The 24386-nt window shown below is 37.6% G+C and overlaps 1 protein-coding gene across 5 annotated transcripts in view; it reads left to right on the forward strand.

Moving 5' to 3' along the window:
* Positions 1-24386, forward strand: part of KHDRBS2 (KH RNA binding domain containing, signal transduction associated 2) — a 365680-nt gene that overhangs the window by 230124 nt on the left and 111170 nt on the right. The window lies entirely within an intron of this gene.

Consider the following 24386-nt stretch of genomic DNA (forward strand, 5'->3'; position numbering starts at 1 on the left):
GTTCATAGAATTGTTCACAGCACAGTTTTGGATATGAGAAGGTCATGCTGGGTAGATCTCAAAGTGTCATGAAAGAGCAATCCAGATATTCTAAAGATTGCATTATAATTAAAAGTTACTCATTACTGTAGGCAAGTTCTTAGGAATAACAGATTATATCCTTTGTGAGAAAATGGGATTTTTTTTTTGTTCTTCAAAAACCTTTTTATTACATGTAAATAGATACATGTGAATTTGTATTCAGCATTGTGTTACAGATACATAACAAATAGAAATTTGGGTAGTTTTCATGGAAGCTGATACAGTGATGCATATTTAGCAAAGAGCGGAACTGTCACTTTTTCTTATGAGATGTTAAAAATAATTGTTCTGTAAACATCAAAGCTTTCAAGTCATCCTCATTAATGTTCCCTTCTGGAACTATCACCATAACAACAAATACCCAGGTAGAGAGGAAAGTACTATCAGTTACAATGTCTGACATTTTCTAGCTGTGGCAAATCCAAGGGTGAAATGAACATCCCACTCATTCTGTAATCCTATCACAAGGAGAACTGTTGAGAAGATACACTATAATTGAGAATATGCAGTTTTATTCAGTTAATGGTCTTCTTATAACAGGAAAAAGTAAACTGAAACAGAAATTAATCTTTGTTGAAAAAGCTTTACTCAACAATCTGTATTTACAGAGTAGAGATTAGATCACAGCCACAAATCAGGGACACACATTCTGTTAATGCCAAGAATCACAACTGAGCAACAGCTGCAGAAAAGGAGGGAAAGAAAGTTACTCTCCATTATTCTGTACCTCAGCACAATTCCCGTCTTTAATGAGAACATAGCTCTGCTAAAAAAGGAACTTAAAGAGAATATCCTTCCTTGATAGGTAGTGTATTATCCATTAGTATCAAAATGTATGACACTTTCTATGCAGAACTGCATCTTTTTTTAATCCATGAGTGACAAATTTCAAAATAGAGCCCTTGTGATGCAAGATTAATATTATAAATTTAGTAAATATTTTCTTCTTTTTGTTTTGTTTGTTTTTCATCTACAGTACTAGTAAATGTCCTACGGTATTAAGCGGTTTTTAAGGAACATTTCTTACACTTTTAATGGATGGTAAATATATGGAAAGCAGGAGGAGAAGTTGAGGCATCTGGATTATCAATGTTAGGAAAGCGTTCCACGTTTTTTGCAGTGCTTACACTCTCAGGAGCGCCAGATGTGCACACAGTTAAATGAGTTGTTTTAGTTTGTAATGGATTACTCCAATAAAAACAAATCATAGAATCATAGAATAGTTAGGGTTGGAAAGGAACTTAAGATCATCAAGTTCCAACCCCCCTGCCATGGGCAGGGACACCTCGCTCTAAACCATATTACCCAAGGCCTCGTCCAACCTGGCCTTGAATCATATCACCTTATAAGACAAATTCAGATGTTTTAGAGATCCTTTCATCTCCTATGCCCTTTCAGCATTGCTGTTCCACTGTTAGGAATATGTGGGTTTCCCCTGACTTGCTGTCATTCACCAGTTTGTAATGAAAATCTTTTGCCACCTTGCAAAGACATGTAAGTGCAGTCTAAATCATCTTGATATTTTATGGACTGAGATGATAATTAAAACTCTGTTGGATGTGAAGGTAGAAGGAAAAGGCCACTGTCATACATCTACACATGAATTTGTAAATGATATTTTAGGGGGAAATATTTTTAATTTTGCAGGATAAGATCAATACAGTTTTTCTTCCCGAATAAATCACTATATTACATATCCAGCTGGATACTAAAAGCAAGTGGATCTATTTGTTGACCATTAGCATAATTATTATTCTTTCACACTGAATCCTAGAGATGAAAAAATAATTTTTAATGAATAATTTATCCAATTTACTTTGTCTTATTTGCTGCTTGTAGGCCACGTAAAAGCATATTACAATTTCTTTGTGTGTAAATGGTTTTTGGTTTTGAATACAGTGCTTCATTCCAATTTTGGCCTACTATATGCAAGCACCATTGTCTGGAGTAGTTGCGCACGAGTGCAAAGCCATTGATTGTGTGTATCGATATTTTTGATTTTTCTTTGCTCCAATAGAATGTAGCCATTTGAATGCTGAGCTGGAAGTGAGCTCAAGAAATAGAATAGGGTGGCTGCAGCAGATATTTTTTTTTATGTTTAAACAGCATTCCATGAAAAAAATCTTTAGCTACTTGCTCAGCACTACTAGTCAGAGATTGGACTGACTGACCTTGAAACATCATAACTGTCCAAATCAGTTTGCATAAGCATTTGAAAGTTTGGGTCACTCTTTTGTAACTAGCCAATATCTAAATATTTTGAGGTTTCCTGATGGCCTGAGAGGCCATAAAAGCAGATGTCTAAAGGTTTCTCAAGAAAACTCTTGTCACCGGTGAAAATACTCACATTCAACACTTTGAATGTCGAGCAAAGAGAAAATTATTTGAAACAACTTTCAGAAGGGAAGAGGTAGTGACCAATCTCATGCCTTCTTCTTTACTTATTTTTGAAACAGATATAAAGCTTTTATTGCAGTGTACATAGTATCTTAGAGAAACTTCAGAAGGCTACCCAAAGGAAGAGGAGGTACAGACACATAGAAGATATATGAAAAATGAAATAAATACCTACTACATGAACCTTACTCACTTTAAAAACAGCTCATTGGGTGTGAATTTGGAGGAAGAGCTTAACTAACAGCTGCATGCAGCTTCTGTGGTCAGAGAGGTGGTCCTGGGTGTGTAACCTGGTGTCATGGTTTAACCGCAATTGGCAACTAAGTACCATGCAGCCACTTCCTCCCCCCGCTGTGGGACTGGGGGAGAGAATCAAAAGAGTAAAAATGAGAGAAGTCATGGAGTGAGATAAAGACAGTTTAACAGGTAAAACAAAAGCTGCTCATGCAAGCAAAGCAAAATGAGGAATTTGTTCACCTCTTTCCACCGGCAGGCGTTCAGCCACCTCCAGCAAAGCAGGGCTTCATCATGCATAATGGATACTTGTGAAGACAAATACCGTAATTCTGACTGTCCCCATCCTTGGTTCTTTTTCCCCCAGCTTTATGTGCTGAGTATGACATCATACAGTATGGGATCTCCCTCTGATCAGTTGGGATCAGCTGTCCTGTCTGTGTCCCCTCCTAACTTCTTCTGCGCCCCCAGCCCCCTCACTGTTGGGGTGGGGTGAGGAGCAGAAAAGGCCTTGACTCTGTGTAAGCACTGCTCAGTGAGAAGTAAAACATCTCTGTGTTATCAACCCTGTTTTCAGTAAAAATCCAAAACATAGCTCAGTACTAGCTACTGTGAAGAAAACTGATTTCATCCCAGCCCAAACCAGCACACCTTGTGAATAAGAGTGCAGTTCAAGGCTACTAACCTTAATTCAGTGTGACCAGTCTGTAAGTGCTCCTTTTCTGCTGAAGGAGGTGTCTGCCAGAGTTCAGTTGAGAGCAGAAGCTTGACCTGGTCATTGTGAACTTTATTCAAAAGAAGATTCTTTCACTAAGCTGAACTTAGCCCTTTGTCATTACTCTCTGAGGTAAAATTTTACATTTCTGATCTGCAGACATCACCATACTGAAGATGTTGCTGAAAGGGATTCAAAAATTTATTAAAAAACAGCCTCCTGGACCTCAGGTTCTGTTGTGTTGTTTTGTTGTTTAACTGAAAATCACTCAGAGTGGTTCCCTATTAAATGCATTATAGATCATACTCCTACTCCTTCCATAAATGCAGTACATAAATTAATTTGAATTGCTGCTTAATTCTTCTTTCTCTGTGTAGCAATACATACCTTGACAAGCTTGCAGCGATAACTCAGTCTGGAACCTTTCAAAAGCACTGATTTACCAGTGACCATGTTGTTACTCTGCTGAAAAGCCTGATGTGAATGGTAGGGAGTTCCAGTAGGCTACTCAGTTAGAATTAATGACAAGATGTCTGTTTGGGATTTATCAAACAACTTCTGTAAATTAGGTTCATATCTACATTGCATTGGGCAGAGATGTTTCGATTAGAGAGAATGGTACTAGAAGTGCATTTTAATTGCCTCTTTTCATCTTGTGTAGTTGTGGTCTGGGGTTTTAATTTTGTCTGTTAGACAGCTGATGTCCCATCTACAAATCTTAAAGTGTTTCTATATCAGTGTACCAAGATAGGAGAGAATAATTGAAAATGAGTTCAGATATTGTTTCAATTCTGCATTATCATCATTATTGGCAAGGGCAAGGGTAAGACTGATTTTGTGCAACTTTTTCATTACAAAGGTTAAGATTTGGTTGGTTGGACATCTACTTTATCATGTGTGTGACATATAGTAAGGAAAATTAACACTAGTACCATCTTTACAGATTGAGGGGAGACTTCTGGAGTCTTTTCTCAACAGTAGGCAACTTTAAAGGCTAAGTAAGGTCTTGCTGGCAACTTACACAATAGACATGACTGACTGAGGTTCACTATTTATACCAAAGTGAAGAGTTCAGAAGTGCTTGAGTAGGTACTCTACTGGAAGAAGCATCCTGTTGAGGCAATAAAGCCAGTATTCAGCACTATATATTTTAATCTGAGCATCCAGACTTTTTCACTCAAGATTAAACCTAAATATTTGAAGGGTACTTAACCCAAATATAAGCCGAAAATACCATTGCTTTCAGATCCTGTGCTGGAAGGATTTGCATTTGACTCTGGAGCTGTATTTTTGCCTTCTGAATCAGGAGTTAGTAATGAGCTGTGCAGTGATATTTTTCTTTACATTTTTTTAGAGCTATGATGAGCCTTGCTAAGAGGTCTAATGTGAATCTAGAAGTGACTTAGCACCCCAGATGCAAAGAACTGACGAGAAAAGAAAAATTTGGAACTAAAATATGCATTCCTTTTATATTTTACTTGCAAATGCCTTTTTTTTCTCCTGGGTAAGAAAGGAGACTTGTGCACAGTGTCATGGTTTAACCCCAGCCAGACAGCTTGTTCACCCTCTCCCTCCACTTCTTGCCCTCTCCCTGCTCCTGGAGGGACGGAGAGGAGAATCAGAAAGAATGCAACTCCCACAGGTTGAGATAAGAACAGTTTAGTAACTCAGGTATAACACAAATCACTACTGCTACCACCAATAATAATGATAAAGGAAATAACAAGGGAAGAGAATACAACACCTCATCACCAGGCGACCGATTACTCGCCCCCCCCAGACCGACCAAGCACTGACAGATACCTCCTCCAACCTGCCGTCCCCTAGCCCTTCTGGCTAACTCTCCGTTACATCCTGGGCATGACATGCTGTGGTATGGAATACCTCTTTGGTCAGTGTGGGTCAGGTGTCCTGTCTCTGCTTCCTCCTGGCTTCTCCTCCTCCCTGGCAGAGCATGAGGCTCACAAATTCCTTGGCCAAACCAAAACATTGTTTTCAGCTCTGTTCCCAGCCCGAAAGTCAAAACACAGCACTGCACCAGCTACCAAGAAAGAGAAAAATGACTGCTACTGCTAAACCCAGGACACACAGAAAGCCACTCATCTTAATATGAATACTTAGATGAGTTTCATGTATTTAAAAAGAAGCACATAATTTTTTTTGCAAGAAATAGGTCAGTCTTTTGATACACTGAGAAGCTGGTACAGCTCCTAGGCCTAGGATACCCAGATTGAAAAGCAATTTTAAACACAAATATTCTCTCTTGCCTCTTATTTAATTGATCAAACCACCCAAACACAGCTTCTTGTTATCTTCTGGAATAAGTGAAGAGCAATGCTTTTAGAAATTCACTGGAAAAGAACCACACAGTAAGATAAGATTGTGCTTTTAATGTCATGCTGGTTTCCCCTTCATTTCAAACTATTTAAAATGAACAAACGCCACATTCAACTGTTTATTCTATGCTGAATGATTATTTACTTTTTTCAGTAGTTTTCAAACTGAAACAACTACGCTCATTTATTCAATGCCAACCTAGACAATGAAAAGACTTGACGATAAGATTTATTTTGTCACACTTCAACATTTTAAAAAGAAGAATCAGCATTTACATGTGACTCTGATCCCCAAAATTGTGGTTGCAGAGCTTTTGTTAATATTTTAAACTGGAATTCATAGGGCTTTTAAATCCATTCTATCTGCCACTTCTGATGGAAACTGTATAAAAAGCGGCACTTCCTCTTCATGACATACTTGCACCTGTGTTAGAGCTTTAATGTATTTGTTAAAGTGAGCAATTGGTACTTGATTCTGCTACTTTTGAAGTCTATTCCTATAATCCTCTCAGGACATTCACAGTGAGAGTGAGGCCCAGGCAACAAAGGAGTCTTATTCCAAACCTTAAAATACTGAAATATATTGGATATAATGAGAATCAAGGGCGATTATATTCCTTTTATTTTTTTTTCTAAATTGATATTTCCAAGTTTTAAGATACATCATTTACTTAATTCTGTGCCTCTTTTGGGTGAAAAAAAATCAATGAAGAATGTACTGAGACTAAAGAGGATTTGAATAAAGCTGGAATTATAGACATATTAATCTGCATGGCTGAACAACGTATTGATTAAATATGATTGATTACCTATATATGCCCAAGGCACATAGAAGAAGAGCTAAGCTATATTCAAGTTACATCTGCTGTGACTTGAAAAATCGAATTTTATTTTTACTATAATAGCAGTAAGCAGGATAATGTTTATACTATCTGAAGGAACCTACTGAGCTTTAGAAGAATACTGTTAACGGTTGTCTCACAAAGTTAGAGTGGATTTTTCAGTTAGTTATTTAAACTTTGGAGAATTTGAGCTGCGGAAAGTATAAATATATTTATTGCGAAAAAATCCAGCAACACAGATACAGAATGAAAATAGTAGGAAATATTTTGTGTTTTTCTAAGAGCAAAAACCACCATCAGCTCTAAACCTTCCGTGTTTGGGAACCTGCAGTTCTAAAGTTTTTTCCTTACCTGTGCAAACTGTACTTTGGATCTTATAGATGGTACTTGCCATCTCACAGATGATAGTCTGAATAAATAAGGCTTGCCTCATGAGACCAAAGGAACTATCCTGAGATCAGTGCATCGATGAACATGAATAATGCTTTCACACTCATCGCTGCTATGAATTTCTCACAAACTGGCAATGTGCTCTAAAGCAGACTTTGTTATATAATTTTCCATGTTTGTTTTTATTTTATGTAATAATTATTATTTAATAATAATTTAGTAATCATAGGTATTCAATGGACTAAACTTTTCTCATAAAATACATAAAACTCTAACATCTGCTTATAAATGCTGCAGAAAGATTTTGTGGAGGATAAGCTTTTCTGTTGTCTTCTTCAGGCTCTCCTTACTTAGCAAAAATAATTCTCTCCTTGACCTTAATTATCAAGTTTTCAGTTCAAAATTATTTTCTGTGTTAGACAGAGTAGAAAAGAAAATGCTGATGTAGCTGTACATGTCTTTAGTATTATACATGATGTTAATACAACCACAACCTAATAAATATTTATATTTGTTATATAGAGCTCTAAGTGAAGGGCATCTCTCAACTGATCATCCAGATAATCATGTGGTCCTTAAATATTCATGGTGTATACAGTTATATTCATTCCTAAGATCCTACATAAAAAATATATGGAGTATTCTTCATAGAGACAGAATCTGCCTGCATCATGCAGTGCACCATTTAATCATTAAACAGTGTGATTGTTCAGGAGCCTGTTACCAAATATCCTTCTCTCCTGTCACTTGGAACTGTCACAACTTGTCATTCGGCTATCTGATGGAAAGGAATCTTGGTTGGTATAAAGTAACTCTGTGGGCATTTGCTGACTAAACATTATCATGTGACTGTAACTCCATCTGTGTTATCTTTTTTACGGTAAGTTGCAAAAGTGAGTTGCAAACTTTTTTTTGTACTTAGAGATTTGCTGTTAAAGACTTGGGATGAGTCCAGTTTCATTAGAGCTGTTGAGAGTTAGGTTACTGTGTGAATTCAGCATGGGTGGAAGGCTTGGGTTTTCTCTTTCACTTCCCAAAGTTTGTTATCCAGGTTTAGTCCACTGAGATACTAAAAAGTAAATAATTTTGGACTGCAAGGTTCATCATAAGTGGGCAGTTCCCAGGGAACCAGACACATGCAAACTCAATGGTAATGAAAATAGCTCAGTTTCTGCAGACTGGTAAGAGCACAGACTTCAGCTGTGCCAGGCAGAAACCTTGAGCTCTAGTTTCAGGAAAGGCTCTGGATCATAAGATGCCATGGCAGTTAACATCATCACACCAGCCTTGCCTCCAGCATAGCACTCTTACTCATTTGTTTTCCAGTGTAGCCTTTTGAGGAACTCAGATGAGTGGCTTTTTTTACTAGATAAAACAAGTGCACTTATAGCAGTAGATTTCACGTACACCTAACAGAGTACTTCTGTTTTATGTACTATCTTTATTTATTAATAATTTTCATTGTAGCTAAAAGGTTAACTTTATTAATATAGCAAAAATGCAGTTTACGGATCAGTTTGTATTAACTGAAAAATTAGAATCATAGAATCATACAGTAGTTGGCATTGGAAAGGATCTGAAGACCATCTAGTTCCAGCCCCCCTGCCATGGGCAGCAACACCTCGCACCAAACCATCTCACCCAAGGCTTCGTCCAGCCTGGCCTTGAACACCAACAGGGATGGAGCATTCACAACCTCCCTGGGCAACCCATTCCAGTGCCTCACCACCCTAACAGGAAAGAACTTCCTCCTTATAGCCGATCTAAACTTCCCCTGTTTAAGTTTTAACCTGTTACCCCTTGTCCTGTCACTACAGTCCCTAATGAAGAGTTCCTCCCCAGCATCCTTTTAGGCCCTCTTCAGATACTGGAAGGCTGCTATGAGGTCTCCGCGCAGCCTTCTCTTCTCCAGGATGTACAGCCCCAACTTTCTCAGTGTATCTTCATACAAGAGGTGCTCCAGTCCCCTGATCATCCTCATGGCCCTCCTCTGGACTTGTTCCAACAGTTCCATGTCCTTTTTATGTTGAGGACACCAGAACTGCACACAATACTGCAAGTGAGGTCTCACGAGAGCAGAGTAGAGGGGCAGGATCACCTCCTTCGACCTGCTGGTCATGCTCCTTTTGATGCAGCCTAGGATACAGTTGGCTTTCTGGGCTGCAAGCGCACACTGAAGCCGGCTCATGTTCATTTTCTCATCATCCAGCACCCCCAAGTCCTTCTGTGCAGGGCTGCTCTGAATCTCTTCTCTGCCCAACCTGTAGCTGTGCCTGGGATTGCTCTGACCCAGGTGCAGGACCTTGCACTTGGCATTGTTAAACTTCATGAGGTTGGCATCAGCCCACCTCAGAAGCGTGTCAAGGTCCCTCTGGATGGCATTCCTTCCCTCCAGCATATCAACCGAACCACACAGCTTGGTGTCATCGGCAAACTTGCTGAGGGCGCACTCAATCCCGCTGTCCATGTCAGCGACAAAGATGTTGAACAAGACTGGTCCCAACACTGATCCCTGAGGGACACCACTCGTTACTGGTCTCCAGCCGGACATTGAGCCATTGACCACAACTCTTTGCGTGTGGCCATCCATCCAGTTCTTTATCCACTGAGTGGTCCATCCATCAAATTGATGTCTCTCCAATTTAGAGATAAGGATGTTGTGTGGGACAGTGTTGAATGTTTGTATGGATTGTTCCAAAATAAGATTTTAGTTAAACTGGAATTTAAAGGCGTCTATTTTAAAATACTTCCTGTTGCAGTAAGCTTTCATCAGAGTTCATCTATGTTGTTCTCTTTAGTGTATTTGTGACATTGTCCTCTTCTAAAAAATACCTCTGCATAAAACCGCAGAGATACATATTTAGCAGCTGCACTTAAAATCAAAGGCAGACATTACAGAGTACAGTTCTGTTTCATTCTCTGGCTGATGGGGCTTTTAGCCAGTTGCCTCTATCCATATACTTAGTGCTTACTCAGGATAATTAAAAAAGAAGATTTGTTTTTGGTACAATAAAAGGCCTGAAAAGTAGTCTTACATGCTTATAATCTTTTTTGCCCTCATTATGTTCAGTGCATTTGCAACTTTGATTTTCAGTTGGGAAGAAAAAGGTTTGTGCTGGATGAATTATATCACCTATTGGGGCACAGAAGCACCTGTCCAGCAATATGCCTGTTCTTTCTGGGTATTTAAGGGATGATGAAATATATAGGTGAGCCTACATCTTCATACACATTGGAATGCATATATATACCCCATGTGTATATTGTATAGGAAGCTGTCTCCAGATGTGCCTTGGATGCAGGCCACCTGCAACCACACAGCAGCAATTGCTTCTCCAGAGGAAGCATGTGAATGTCCTGTATCTATTGCTTTTGGAAGGAGAGGGTTTATGACTCTACAACTGCCTTACCATTTCCAGTGAATCTTTGCTTGGGTATAGAAATGCATACTTGCATTCTGATGCGGACAAGCATATATGTTATCTATAGCTACAGCACAGAAAAATGTGACCCATTTCTTCCAGCATGTCTGTTTATAAGGACTTGATATTGCACAGAGCTCCTCTACAGCTAGCAAAGTGCATGAGTAACTGTGCAAGGAATCAGCATAAAGCATCAGGGAAGTAAGATTTAACACATATTTTTTCTTTTCTAATATAAAAAAAAAAGATACTAACAAGTATTTGAAATAATAGGTTTATTCAGATGAAGTGGATGAAGTACATGGGGGGTGTTCTATATTTTGTTTAGCAATGTGGTATTAAAGTGACTGGGACATTCATATGAATATCTCTTTATCAGATGAAGAGGTCAGCGTAGTTCTCAAATATGCTCAGTTATAAAACAGTCAGATCAGTTATATTTTATCAAAGGTGCAGACTTAGTGCACCTCTTTAAACCAAAGCAAGAATGTTGAGAAAATTGATCTTATTACGAAACACAGTACTTCCAGTTTGACCTATAGGGCTCTTAGAGAGTATAGCAATCACTAGAAGAGGGAGATGCAGTTTAACAGCTCCAAGACAATAAAGCAGAAGGCTAGAAGTGAAAAATATTCTTTCTCCATATAGACCTGTTGAAATTATGGTTGCCTGAATTTTAATAGCCTCTGTAATCATTTAAGTGCTGTTACTCATAGACAGCTAATATCTCTCTGACTACTGGCTGTTGTTTTGCAGCTCTTAGTATGGGGTAAGAATCTGTGGAATGCAACATCTGAAATCAGAGTGCAATGTTTGTTCAGTGAAATTAGATAAGTAAATTCTTCTTATATCCCAAGACCCTTTTGCAGACATACCCCTGCACCACCTTATGCAATACAGTAAAAGCACAGTTAAATATTCTCAAAATCAGTATATTTGTCCAAGTGGAGCGAATAACATCACATATCAGTTCCTAACAAGGTGCTTTAAGCATAGCTTTGGTGTTCCTACTGTCCAACTCTTTTGGTGTCAGTTACTGAGTTTCTGTTATGAAAAATTAGTCATCCTTTAGATAATATACTACTACCAATCCTTTTGATGGCCACATGTCTGTCAAATGCAAATTATTTTAAGTCTGAATGGGAACACAGCAACTTTAAGGTCATCTTTGATTTGGACTTTCCAGTCCTTCATTGTTGTTTCTTTGCAAACCAACCAGATATATGAAAAGTGAGCCTTATTTTGGGGCAAGATATAAATTAATGTACTGTGCAGAAGGATTTTAATTCTCTTGACCTGCATTAGACTTACACATCTTTTCCCAGTTTCCTCTTCTATTTAAAAACAAAAATTGAAAAAAAAAATAAATTAACCCTATTGGTTATTCTTTTTGAGGACTAAACTGTGAAATATAAAAGAATATATTTGAAGTGTGCACATTTCATTATTTAAAAAATAAATTGTCCAACTCTGATGTTGCATCATTTTATTCAACACTGGATTTCTGTAGTCACGTGTACTCATGCACTCGTCTTTAAGACTTTGCATGTTTATACCAGTCCTCAGATGTGCTAGAGCTGGGAATTTTCTGAGAAGAAAAAAAAAAAATAATTAAGAAATACTACATTTAAAAGAAAAGAGGTAGAAATTTAAAGGTATTTCTTTCTATTTTACCAGCCAGTTACCGTCAGTCATTGTGCTTTTTGAACAAACACTTTTTGTAATACTAACTGACATGTAGAGTTAAAATGTATGCTTCTTTCAAAACAAATCTTATTTTAAGAATAGATAATTCCATTTTTATTAGCTATTTATGTTATTATTGCAAAAAATGGCTTCAGAGCCAGATTTGGTTTGGCTCACTGTGGTTTTATTGCCAAAATTGCTCAGTTATGTAAAAGTTCGCAACATTGTTTTATTTTTATTTAATTATCAATAATATTAAAATAAGTGTTTTTACACTTAAACTGAATCTTGAACTTTGAGATTTCCAAGTATTTTGACAGATCTGCATCAGTTAACTAGATGGTATGCAAATAAAGAAAAAAGATTATAAACAAATAAAAGTAAAGGGGGTGTAAATCAGGCTGTATAGGAGATGCAGAAGGGACTTGTGTTTTGTTGCAAGTTATATTTTGCCATATTTAAATATGGGCACTGTAGCTGGGAGAAAAATAAAAGAGAAAAAGCATAGAATCACTGAAATGCAGTTGTGGAGTCTGAGTGCATCTATCAAATAAATTAGAAGCCGCAATACTTTGGTCATATTTCACTTTCCCTGAACAGCCCTTTCACTTTCCTGCAAGGCCACCCTTCATGCAAACACCCAAAACAAATAAATCCTAAAAGTCATTTGGAGCCTTTCTAGCTTATTTCTCTTGAGGTACCTATTATAAGTTGTCATTTTGAAAAAAACAGCAGAAGTAGATTGTATATGCTGAACATAACACAGAGCAACAAGGGGTGGGGGTGGAGAAGGGAAGTAATTTTGATTGTTTTATTCATTTCACTCAGCTTTCGGTTTTGTTTTCTAAGGTAAAAATCTGATGCAAGTAATTTGTCTTGTATTTGCATAGTCTAATTGAGTATAGTAGTGGAGTATAATTACAAGTGAGGGTACTACCTCAGTTGTAGCTGTAGTTAGTAACTGTATGGCTGAATCAATGGTTAGTGTATGTACTATTTTTATTTCCATGTACAGTGCAATATGTAGAGGAGTACAAGTGTTTTCCTCCTGCAGAATCTGTTGCATTCCAGTGTTGTAGTATCCACTCGAGCAGGGAGCACTGGGAAAGAAGCTTTAAATCCCTGAAAGCAGAGGAAAAAATTAAAGTCGGTGTCTCACATCTTGGATGAATGAAATGCTGAATTAAAAAGAGTGAAAGGACTACTTTTACTCTAATCTCCTAGAGGAGAATGAAAAAGAGTCTTTCCTTTTAAAGGAAAGTCTTAAAGGAAAAGTCTTTAAAAGGAAAGACTTAAACTTTTGCACATTTTCCATAGAAGTAACATACACACCTCACCATCAGAGGTCTCAGCACTGAGAGCAGGACTTGCCTTCTTGCAACCCAAACAATGGCACCAAAATCTTGGTGAAGATCTAAGTTTATGCAAAGCTCTGTTTTCACCCTTTCCAAGAGGACAGCTAAAGGGTGCTAGAGCGTACAGCACTGTGAATACCAGTTACCTACGTGTTTCTATACAGCATTCAAGAAAATACATCCATCTTGGAAATGTATGGATGTCATCAATTCCAGTATGGTTCTTTTGTTTATCCAGGATCCAGAAATTTAAGATCTTACATCACACAAATCTTGCAAGCAAAGCAGGCTTCTAAGCCCTTAAATTATTTCTGATAACAGGACTTAAATTCTAAATAACTTAGCTTGGTTTTTTGCATGCTGTTCATTTTGTAGAAAACTTGGCAGGGGGGGTGGGGTGGGGAATGATTCTATCTTAAAAAAATCCTGCCTTTCTGCTTTGAGGAGTCTGTCACCTTACTAGGAGAAAAGCAGACTACAGTGTGGCAAGGAGGCAATACTCCTTTGATAGTCCCTGACTGAATGAGGACATTGTTCAGGTGAAATTCCATTTTGAATTAACCAAAAAAAAAAAAAAAAAACAGCAAAACTATTAAGGGATCTGCTTTCTTTCTTCAGGACCTCAGTCAAGCTGTGTACAGAGTACACAATCATTTGCTGTTTGTGTTGGAGGAAAGGAATTGTTATGAAGAACTAAGCTTCCACATTGTTTGGAAACTACCAACTCATCCATACTTGATCAGAATTTATATATTTGGGGGTAAGCAAACAGGTCACTGGGTACAACCTGAGAAGCAGTTTAACATTCTGTAGAGCAGAAGTAATGAATGAAAGCTGAAAGATGTTAAACTTTCCAGTTTCAGTAACATGAGGCTTTTCCTTCCCTAGCTGGGAGATAATCTTGTTGAGTATTTCCTTTAAAGCTGTGTATCCGTGTTGCCATACTGAGTGTACAAATTTCTATCACTTAGATGTTGAGTAGCCATGATAAAGAATTAGAACATTATTTTGGGGAGGAAATTGCCTTCAGTTAGTACTGAGATATTTTCCATCCTCTCAAAATGATGCATACTGACATAATAATTTGCTTTGTAAAGAACAGTTTTGCTCTGCCAAAAGTGCTGGTTAATTTTACACTGTAAGTTTTATCACTTGAGATTGTCTTCTTGAACTGTCCAGAGAGTTGCTGACCTTTTAAAAAAAAGCAAAGTGAAAAATCCAAAAATATACTTTGTTTCTAAGTTCAAAGTATTATTTATTCCATGCATCCTGGTTGATGCAGCCTAGAATTTTATGACTGCTTTATCATTTCCTTATTAAGGAAAAAAAGTCTGAAAGTCAACAGAAAAGATGCTGTATAAAAGACTGAGTGTTGCTGTAGCCTACTTCATCCACTGAGAGGAGGACAATATAGAAACAAAGAAAATGAGCACCAGATTAACAAAACCAGCAGGATTCTTAGGATGTGTACAGGTTTGCATAAATGATCTATAGGTTGTCTAATCATCATGGTCCTTAAGACTGCATATTAAATAAAAGATGCAGTCTTTAGGGAATAAGGATAGCAACCATTTTGTGTTGGCAGGTGGTCATGCAAGTTTTATTCCGTTGCCTGAGCATAGTTCAGAAGTACAAGTGATGTAATAACAGATGAATGCATCGCTGTAAATCCAGAGTGGCCTTTCAGAAAAAGGAGACAGATAGCAAAATGAGAGCAGTTGTATTTCCAGGTAGAAAATGAGATATTTCAAGAAAATTACTACTGGATGTGCTGAAGCAAGCTTTTATCCCCTGAGATACTTCTCATTGGACCACCTATCAAATCGGCAAAAACGTTACTGCCACCTTATTCTTCACAGCAATGGGTTTAAACAGCTCTTCCATCTGGGAGCAGTGGTAGCAATTTCAGGCCTTATGCAAGCACATGTAAAACAGATGCATTTTTTCATGGATGAAGTTAGGACAGTGGCCTGAATCTCCTAGGTATTACTGTCCTTACTCTAGTACCTAGCTAGAGGTCAAGAGAAGGGGGAACCTGAAATGTCTGCAGTTATCTTTTACTACACATCAACTGGGGCTGCAATGAAAGCCATAAACTTCAAAGTAGCATTTCAGTATGTGCCAAGTTCAGAATTTCCCCCAGGACCATGGTGTAACCTGCTCTTGCAGCATGATTTCTGAATAGACCTAGTTAGCAGGAGCAGGGCGTATCTGTCAGGCAAAGCAGAAAATGTAGTAGATTGCCTAAATATTAGTACAGTCCAGCTGTGATGGCTTGATTGATCGATTTATTCATTTATTTATTGATTTATTTATTTATTTATTTTAATTCTTCCAGGATTTTAGATGATCAGTTTAGATTCAAAGATGCCTGAAGCAAATCACAAAAGACAAATTGACTTGTTGGATTAGAGTTGCTTGTCCTTCACAGTCCTTGGAGTGGTACAGGTGTAGATAAATGCCCAGCAAAAAGCCTTGTTTAAATTTTAGCAAGTAGCTGTCAGAGACATAGGAGTTGTCCTTTACCGGTCCTAAAGAAAAAACTCATCATGCAGAATCTTTCAACAAAGAGGCTCATTGAACACAACAGGAATGTAAAGATTATTCCAAAGGGTGCCAGCCACTGCATGAGTTGCCCTTGTGATTTACAGCTGCAATATCATGCCCTGCATGAATTCTGTGACATAACAATCTGTCAGTTCTCGAAGCTATAAAGTCACCCCTTGGAGATAACTGAGTCAGCCTCACATTGATGGTCATTTCAGGACATGACTATCAGTTCCTTCCTTAATAATAAAATTGTGATTAGATTTAAAATGCCATGCTTTAGGTATAAGACCAAACTGTAATAGAGGTGATATTTTAAGATACTTCAAAGTACTAATCTAGACTGAAGTTATGTGTCAGATCCATTTCAAAATGGATAGATAGGAACTGACAAGGGCCCATAAGCAGCTTGGAAAAGAAGTGAGATGTAACCATGTTATTTAGTGGGATATTAAAAATATTCACAGTCATTTTTCCTAAGATACGGAGAACTGAAGAGTTCCAACCATCTTCAGGTGTGAAGGACTATGTTTTAATTTATGTGTGTTTATTTAAGATTCCAAAGTTGTTTGAATAGTATACAAATGAAAGATGCAAACGTTCATTTCCAGAGATTTTCCGTTGTATGGAAGAATTTCCTGTAGTGATACACTGCTCCTTAATGTCATCAGCATGGGGATTGAGCCAGTTACAGGAACATGTTAAATGAGGCTGATTCTTTTAGATACACATCCTTCTTTCCATTAAGGATGAATATCATTTAAACTACTTGTATCTGTTTGAGAACTTGTCTGTTTGGAGAAATTAATAAGTTTTCTTTGCAGTAAGAGGTCAGGAAAAGAAGCTTGTGACAGCTTCATGTTGGAGCTCACTCCATCATCTCTGACTGGTCCCTAAGGAGTTTTTATCTCAGGAGCAGGGCAAGCTTCAGCTTGTGATTTACAGCTGCAATACCAGACCCAGCATGAAAGTCCTGACATAACTGTGTTGATTCTAGAAGCTGCAGAGCTCAAAGTACTTACAGAAAGTTCAGTTCTTCCTGATAATGGAAGTTTTCAGCCAGCCTCTGATTGGCGGAAGATCTTTGAGATTTTTCAGTCCAGTGAGCAAATCAACAGCTATGAGGCTCAAGAGCAAAAAAGAGTTATAATGTGCACAGAGGAATGAAGATTTGTGTGTTACATCTGGTAGTAGTTAGATTTTGCTAAGCACTGATAGCTTCATGCAGATACACCACATTATGGCATCATATACTTGTGTTCAGGCCTGTGCTCTCACCCTTTGTAGATTAATAGTGAATGCATAAGTGGGGGAGCTTAGAAACTTAGAGAACTTGTGAAGTGCTCAGTTAGACCTAATTAGAGTATACTGGTGTCTATGAAGAGGATGTGCTAGACTATCGGATATTCTTGTAATACTCTTTAACAAAACCACAGAAATTTCTTACAGAAGTATACTGTTGAACTTTTCATTTTGAGAAAGATGGGGGTTTAATAGAAGTCGTTATGCATGAAGTAGCTTCGAATGCAGTGAAATACTCAGGTCTCTATTTGCAAATTGTCTTTATAATATTGTCAAATCATTGAGGTACTTCCAGCATAGCTGCACTTTGAGTGAGTCGTATACTCTGCACGTGGAAGTTATTAGCATAATGACTATTTTAAAATGTGTTTATATTAAGCACACAGATTTTCTTTTGGGGGGCAAATAATGACAATATGGATAATGAACAATTTGTATCTCTGATTCATTTTTTAAAAGTCAAAACAGAAACTGATAGCTATGCGCTTGATATTTTTCATTGCAAGCTTATTGCTACCACACAACTTTTCCTTCACCATGGATTTATGACAGCAAAAATACAAGGGTACTCTTTGTTCCAGTCATCCCCTATAAATATTGCTGATTCATGCAATGCACTACTGTCTGGATACTGATCCTTTTGATCTGCTTGGCCTGCATTTATTTTTGGTACTGCTGACTTTACTAAAGAGACGTTTCACATTGTGTGTGAGACAGAAGATTCAGTCATGCCCCAACACCATGTTTTGTGTTCGTCAGATTTTTGTTTCCCCTCCTCTGTTCTCACCCAGAAGCTTTCTATTCCAGATTATAGATGGCACTTCTTTCAGTTTATCTCGTTACTGATAACGAGTAACATTATCAGACATGCTGGAAATCATTTTCAGTATCTCTAATCTAAGCAAATGAGGTCTGTCCTGAATCCCTGACTTGTGTTTGCAAGCTTCACTTTGTAGGCAGTACGTCATCACTGTCATAATAAATGTGGTATTAAAAAACACATTCATCCTGCCAGATGAGACTTTTTCAGCAGTGTATGTAAGAGATTCTGCAAATAGCTCTTGGTATCAAAGGAGCTCACAGACAGAAATAAAACAGCCAAAAAATCAGTAGACCTTTCATATTTCCTTCTCTTGATTACCTATCCAAACCCATAGAATTAATGTTGTCGTCATTGTGCATTATTTATATGTCATCAAGTGTATAGTAGGCACTTTGCAAACATATGGTAAAACCAAGTCTGGGCCAAGACATGTACATTCTAACAAAGTGTGGACCAGTGGGAGGGGTTGTAAAGGGTAAGTGAAAGGTCACTGCCATTGATACGTATCAGGGTCCAGTCCTTTAAGGGATTCGTTTTGGAAGGGTGGTTGGTTGAAAAACTGATACAAAAGAGCCAAGAAATTTCAAACCTCTTTTAACAACCAAATGGAATTTATGCATACGGCTTTCAGAAAGTCTCTTAGAAATTAACTTTTTAATAAGTCTCTTCAAGGAATCAGTTCATCAAACACAGTGCCCAAAGTTGCTTTATTCCCATAATTTTGGATTTGCTTTGAATAAAAGACAATTCTCCCTATCACCTGAACTTCCACAGATCTTAAATCTAAATTGAACAGAAGCTGCTTCTTGCACTAAAATGAAAGAATGGATGTAGGTTAATGTCAACATCAGAGTTACTCCAGAAACTGCTTTCCCACAGTTGCACCTGAACAAGATGCAAAACTCCATGCTTTTCTGTGTGAAAACACTAAAAGGTACACTCATTAAGCAGCAGAAACCTAATATAAAAGTCATCTTTAATCTATGCAATAGATGCATTTTCTATTGACTTGAAAGTCATGTCTGTAGCTGAAATTATAAAGCAGAAAACAAATGAAAGAAAGGGAACAATGAAAATAGTGCTCAAAATAACGAAGAACAAATTGAGAACTTGGGGTTGGATCTTGCGGAGTGAAATCTTCAATAAAAAGTAAGAATCAGAATTGAAAATCAGTACGTCACACATTACGTATTCGCCCCAGGCTCAAGTGTCCTCATATTTCATTCGATACCACAACAGCTCAGTCAATGAGGCATTAAAAAAAAAACTGTACAAGAAAAGAGGATTTGTTGATCAGTCGGTTTTGTATGTTTCTGTATTAATCGTAAAGAATAATGGTCATTTATATGAGAAACACTTGCTCCCAAAACACTTAGTATTCTACATGGACTTATGATGCAGTATTATCAAATCACATTAGATTGCATGAACTTTTCTGCAGTGTAATCAAATGGGGGAAAAAAAATACAGTTACAGTGTATTAGATTAGTTTCACAAGAGTTGTATTTATATCTTGCAAGCAAAGGCATATGCTGAGAGCAGTACTGATTCCAGCTTGTAGGCAACACTGTTTTTTCCTGAGAATTATTCTGTTTCCTAAAACTGTAGCAAACAGATATTTCAAGAACTATACAGTTGCAAGACTATCTCAGACTGGTTTTGCATCCATATAAATTATGCATTCGCTGATACTTAAAGTGTTTTGAAAGAGAATCAGCAAGAATACAATAAACCTTCATACTGAACAATTTTCTAGCATCTAAAAGAAAAATGCTAGAATGCATCTTGAGTAGGCAGTGGACCAGTTTTATTCTCAACTTGAATTGGTACAAGCGTACTGAATCAAATTTAGGCAACAAGAAGGACCCAAAGGAAAATTTGCAGCAAGGAGGGAAAAAAGAAATGAGGAAGCAATAAAAGTAAGGTAAAGAAAACAAATTATGAAAGCAAGCAAAGGCAGCAAACTCGAGTTTTCAGAGAAAAAAACAAAGATGGTGTTGAAATAAATGAATGCAGTATAAAGAAAGACAGAAGTATCTGGAATATGGGAATTACATGTCTCTGTGTGACAGAGAGAGATTAAAAGCCTAGCTGAGAGAAGGAGAGCAAAGCAGCAACCCCTGCTATGCTTGTATTGAGGAACAAGGGTCACTAATGAAGAGAAAAAAAAGAGAACCAAAGTGATGGAGTAGAGGAAAGATTGGAGAGGAGGAGTAGGTAGGAGAAGGTGTTTTAAGTATAGAAAAATAAGAAACAACGGACATGGAAAGAATGAATTATTTCAGTAACAAATAAAATCCAGTGGGTACTAAAGGACTTAGCATGTTGGAGAATCATGCCTGAAGAGGGAGGTATTTTGTTATTGTATGTAATTCTCCCTTTTCAGTCCCCATGGTTTCTGGTAGTGTCTTCTTGCATTGTTGCCTTGTCACTGTAGGCCAGGTTAGGACTGACCAGCTACTCTTCTCCTTCTATTGCCTGCAGCATCCAGCAGTTTCTCACATCATTGTCCTGTTAGTTTAACCTCAAGACACTGCTGGCCATCTGCCCATGCACTGTAAAACATGTTTATATCTGAACAAGACTGGTCAGTTGTTGGTAACAAATGATAACTTGCAAAGCATTCAACACTGTCCCAAACGACATCCTTGTCTCTAAATTGGAGAGACATCAATTTGACAGGTGGACCACTCAGTGGATAAAGAACTGGATGGATGGCCGCACACAAAGAGTTGTGGTCAATGGCTCAGTGTCCTGCTGGAGACCCAGTAACAAGTGGTGTACCTCAGGGATCAGGGTTGGGACAAAATCCCAAATTGCATTCTTCTCAAAATTTAAAGCTTAAACAGACCTTCACACACTATATGTGATATAAATTTCTAATGTTAGAAACACCATGAAATTCTTCTCCTGGAGAAATTCTTCTCCTTTTGGGCAGGGGACAGTATTTTGTCCAGGATTATTAGCAAATAATTCTTCATTGGACTTCAGAATTTTTTTATTATTTTCCTGGAATATTCTTGTAGGTCGTCCTTTTTTTCCATCAGTTGCATCTCCCATAAAATTTTAAAAATACATCCTTTTGTGAGGCTGTAGTTTATGATGTTAACATGAATGGGATGCGCACTTTCTAGCTTGTCACTAGGCAAAAGCTTTTAGGTCACCCATTTCTTTAAACCTGTTTGGGGCTGACTGTTTTGAACAGCTGAACCTAGTTCTTTCTCACAACATACCAGTTTCATCAAAAAATTAGTTCTCTTGGCCTCAGACTATCTTACAAGTTGTTGAGCCTGACTACAGAAGGGCTATTAAACATCCATCCAACACCTAAAACTGGCTTAGTAGTACAGGCTGACCTTCAGATATATTTCTCTTGTGCAAGAAAGTGCAGTGGATTTATCTGCTTGTGTACTTCTGTTTTCAACTCTGTGAAGGTTGTTGCTGTGATTCAAAAAGTATCCATTGTTGCTTGTCACATGAATTGACCATATTTCCTGGCCTTTGTGCGTAATGTCCCAAATGTATTCATTATGTACTAACCATTCTAGTGGTCTGTTGCAGCATTTTGAAAACTTCATGTGCACTCTCAGATTTTCATTTATCAAGCATGTCATCCTCCCACTTCCAAAACTATCTTGATGTTAAATGTTTTTTGCCTTCTTCTTCAAACCTATATCCAAGATCAATTTATGACTCTGATGTGGGAGGCAACTTGCAGAATCTTACTGGATTTTATAACACTTTTATTTAGGTATTTTAACAAAGTGGCACAGTGTTTTCTGGACTACTTAAATTTCTGCTAGGGAGCTATAACACAGACACAAAAATGTAAATGGAAGAATCTAATGGGCAAAACAAAGCTAGCTTAGTAAAATGCAGGATATGACAAGATTGCAAACATCTTCCTCCTTCTTAAATAGCTCTATTAGTAGCGTTCACATGAAATCCCCAGGCACACAAGCAACCCCTTTTCAGTTCTTTTATTTGCATCATTTGTTTCTAGGAGAACTTTACTCCCACTAATATCTCCCTGTTATCCTGTTACTTATACCAACCAGCAGTAGGAGTTACACTAGGGTAAGTAAGTAGCACTAGAGAAAGATTAGTGGGGCTTACCTCCCATTCTGCTGGGCTCACTTTTAACACTTATTTCAATGCTAAATATTTTGATCTGAACTTGCAAATCCTATTGGGATGTCTTTGTGTGTATTTAAATTCCAGAGCCTTTGAGCCAGCAGGAGGATATTCTGCCTGTGCTTTGAATCCTCCGAAGCCCTGTGGCAGTGTTGGAGCAGCACTGCACTAAGCCTCATCTGGATGTGTGCTACAGAGTCACATACAGGCATCCTCACACTTCTTACTGAATTCATGTTTGCTTTCAAAATATCATCTAATCACATGCATAGCTTTAAAAAAAAAAATCCTTCAGAGCAAAGTTCTGCATTTTCCCCTGAAGGAATTAAGGTCAGTGGTGACACACGCTCTCAAATATGTATGGAAGCACATGAAGGCATTCAGTCATTGAACAGTCATTGAGCAGTCCACCATATTTCTAATAGCAGTCTAGTGTGTGTTAAACTGGTGAAGTAATGTGTTGCAAGCACCAGCTGCTAGAACGTACTGGGATGAAGACTAGTTTGCTGGATATATCATCAGTGCTATAGTAATCTGCAAGAGTAAGTCTTAGCAAGTACATTTTTATTATTAGAGAAAAAACGCTTATATTCAGAACTAGCCTTATAAGAATTTCAGGAGGGGGCGGACTGAGGAATTGGTGGTTCTTATTATATGTTTTGTGTAGGTGTAAGGATGAAGGCAAAGTTTTTGCAGAAGGGAGAGAATAGATATAAATGATGAGAGAAGTCCACAGTCCATTTCTTGTGAAAGAAGTTAACTATATTACAAGCGACTATTTAAACTATCATGCGAAGAAAAGGTGACATTTTTAGGATCATACACAGAGACTGAATCATGACACCAGTAATATCAGAGTAATTCCTGAGAAGGCCTGGCACTATCAAGGAAACAAATAAGGTCACAGAGGTGCATTCCAGAAAATGTGAGAGCTCAGTGATACAAGGGATAGTCAGAAGAGAATCCTGGCCAGTTACAACAGCAGCCAAAGCAGTACTTCACACTCTATCATTGTTTTCTTCTGAAAAATGTCAAATAATGTAATCTTTAAAAAAGGTTATTTATTTTCAAATAATTATAGCTAAGTCAATATCCAGAGACTATTTTTTTAATATAACACCAAAATGTAAAAACCTCAAAATAAATCTCTGCTTTAGGTAAAATGTCATTCCACAAGTTATCATTAAACGAATTACCTGTTGTTGTCACAGAAAGGTGCCCTTTTTCAGGGTTATCCAAAATTGAAACTAGGTGTGCTGTCACAGTACATTTCATTAGTGCTAATTTAAGTCAGAAAATGTAAGTTTTCACTGGCTTAAATTATTGCCTTTACCACAGTATCTCAGCAGCAACCAGAGAGATTTGCAGGTTGTTGCTTTCCCTTCTCCAGAGCATTTCCATTTTTTGTTAAATTCTGTAAGACAATTGGAAGATTTCCAGACTATAATTTAAATTGCTTTTTCAGTCATTTTATTTTAGCTCTTCATTTTTCAAAACAGGTCTCTTAACTGTATGCCAAATGCCTTTAAATGAATACTTTGCAATGACAAATCCCCCTTACACAAAACAAAAACATCCACTATTAACTGCGTAAGACCAAGTTTTTTATGAAGTACTTACTACTTCTTCACCAGTCATCAAAAGAAATAAGTGTGTGTGCAGGTTTTATTAGTGGACTGGGCATGATTGTGGGTGTATCTTACAGTGGTTTCAGTCTGTCTTGCAGTGTTTATTTTAATTAGGCTCTTAAAGCTGGACCTCTAGGGGAACTTTTCAAGCTTTTAGATTCTTCCTCTGCTTTGTAAAAGTTGTTGCAAAGAAGAGTACGGTCTGTCTGGGGTGAAATTCTGGTTCTTGGGTTGATTTAGGCAGCTCACTTCAGTTCTCACTGTTCTCATTGAATGTGTGCAAATCATCAAGGGTAACATTAAAACAGAGCACATGCAGCTCAGCATTTATTAAGCAGATAAGGACAGATTAGCAGGTACAGACAGTCATAGAGAATTCATCTGGGGCTACCTGGGGCCTTCTCACACACAACAAGGATCTGGTAGGCCTCTTATAGGTACTATGCTTTATCACATGTTGCAGAGCAATATTTAGTTAGAGTGCAAGTAATATT

This window comes from Neopsephotus bourkii, unplaced genomic scaffold (genome assembly GCF_033783945.1).
Source record: "Neopsephotus bourkii isolate Nb327-2 ecotype Australia unplaced genomic scaffold, CSIRO-AGI_Nbou_v1 NB_330, whole genome shotgun sequence".
Classification (NCBI taxonomy): domain Eukaryota; kingdom Metazoa; phylum Chordata; class Aves; order Psittaciformes; family Psittacidae; genus Neopsephotus; species Neopsephotus bourkii.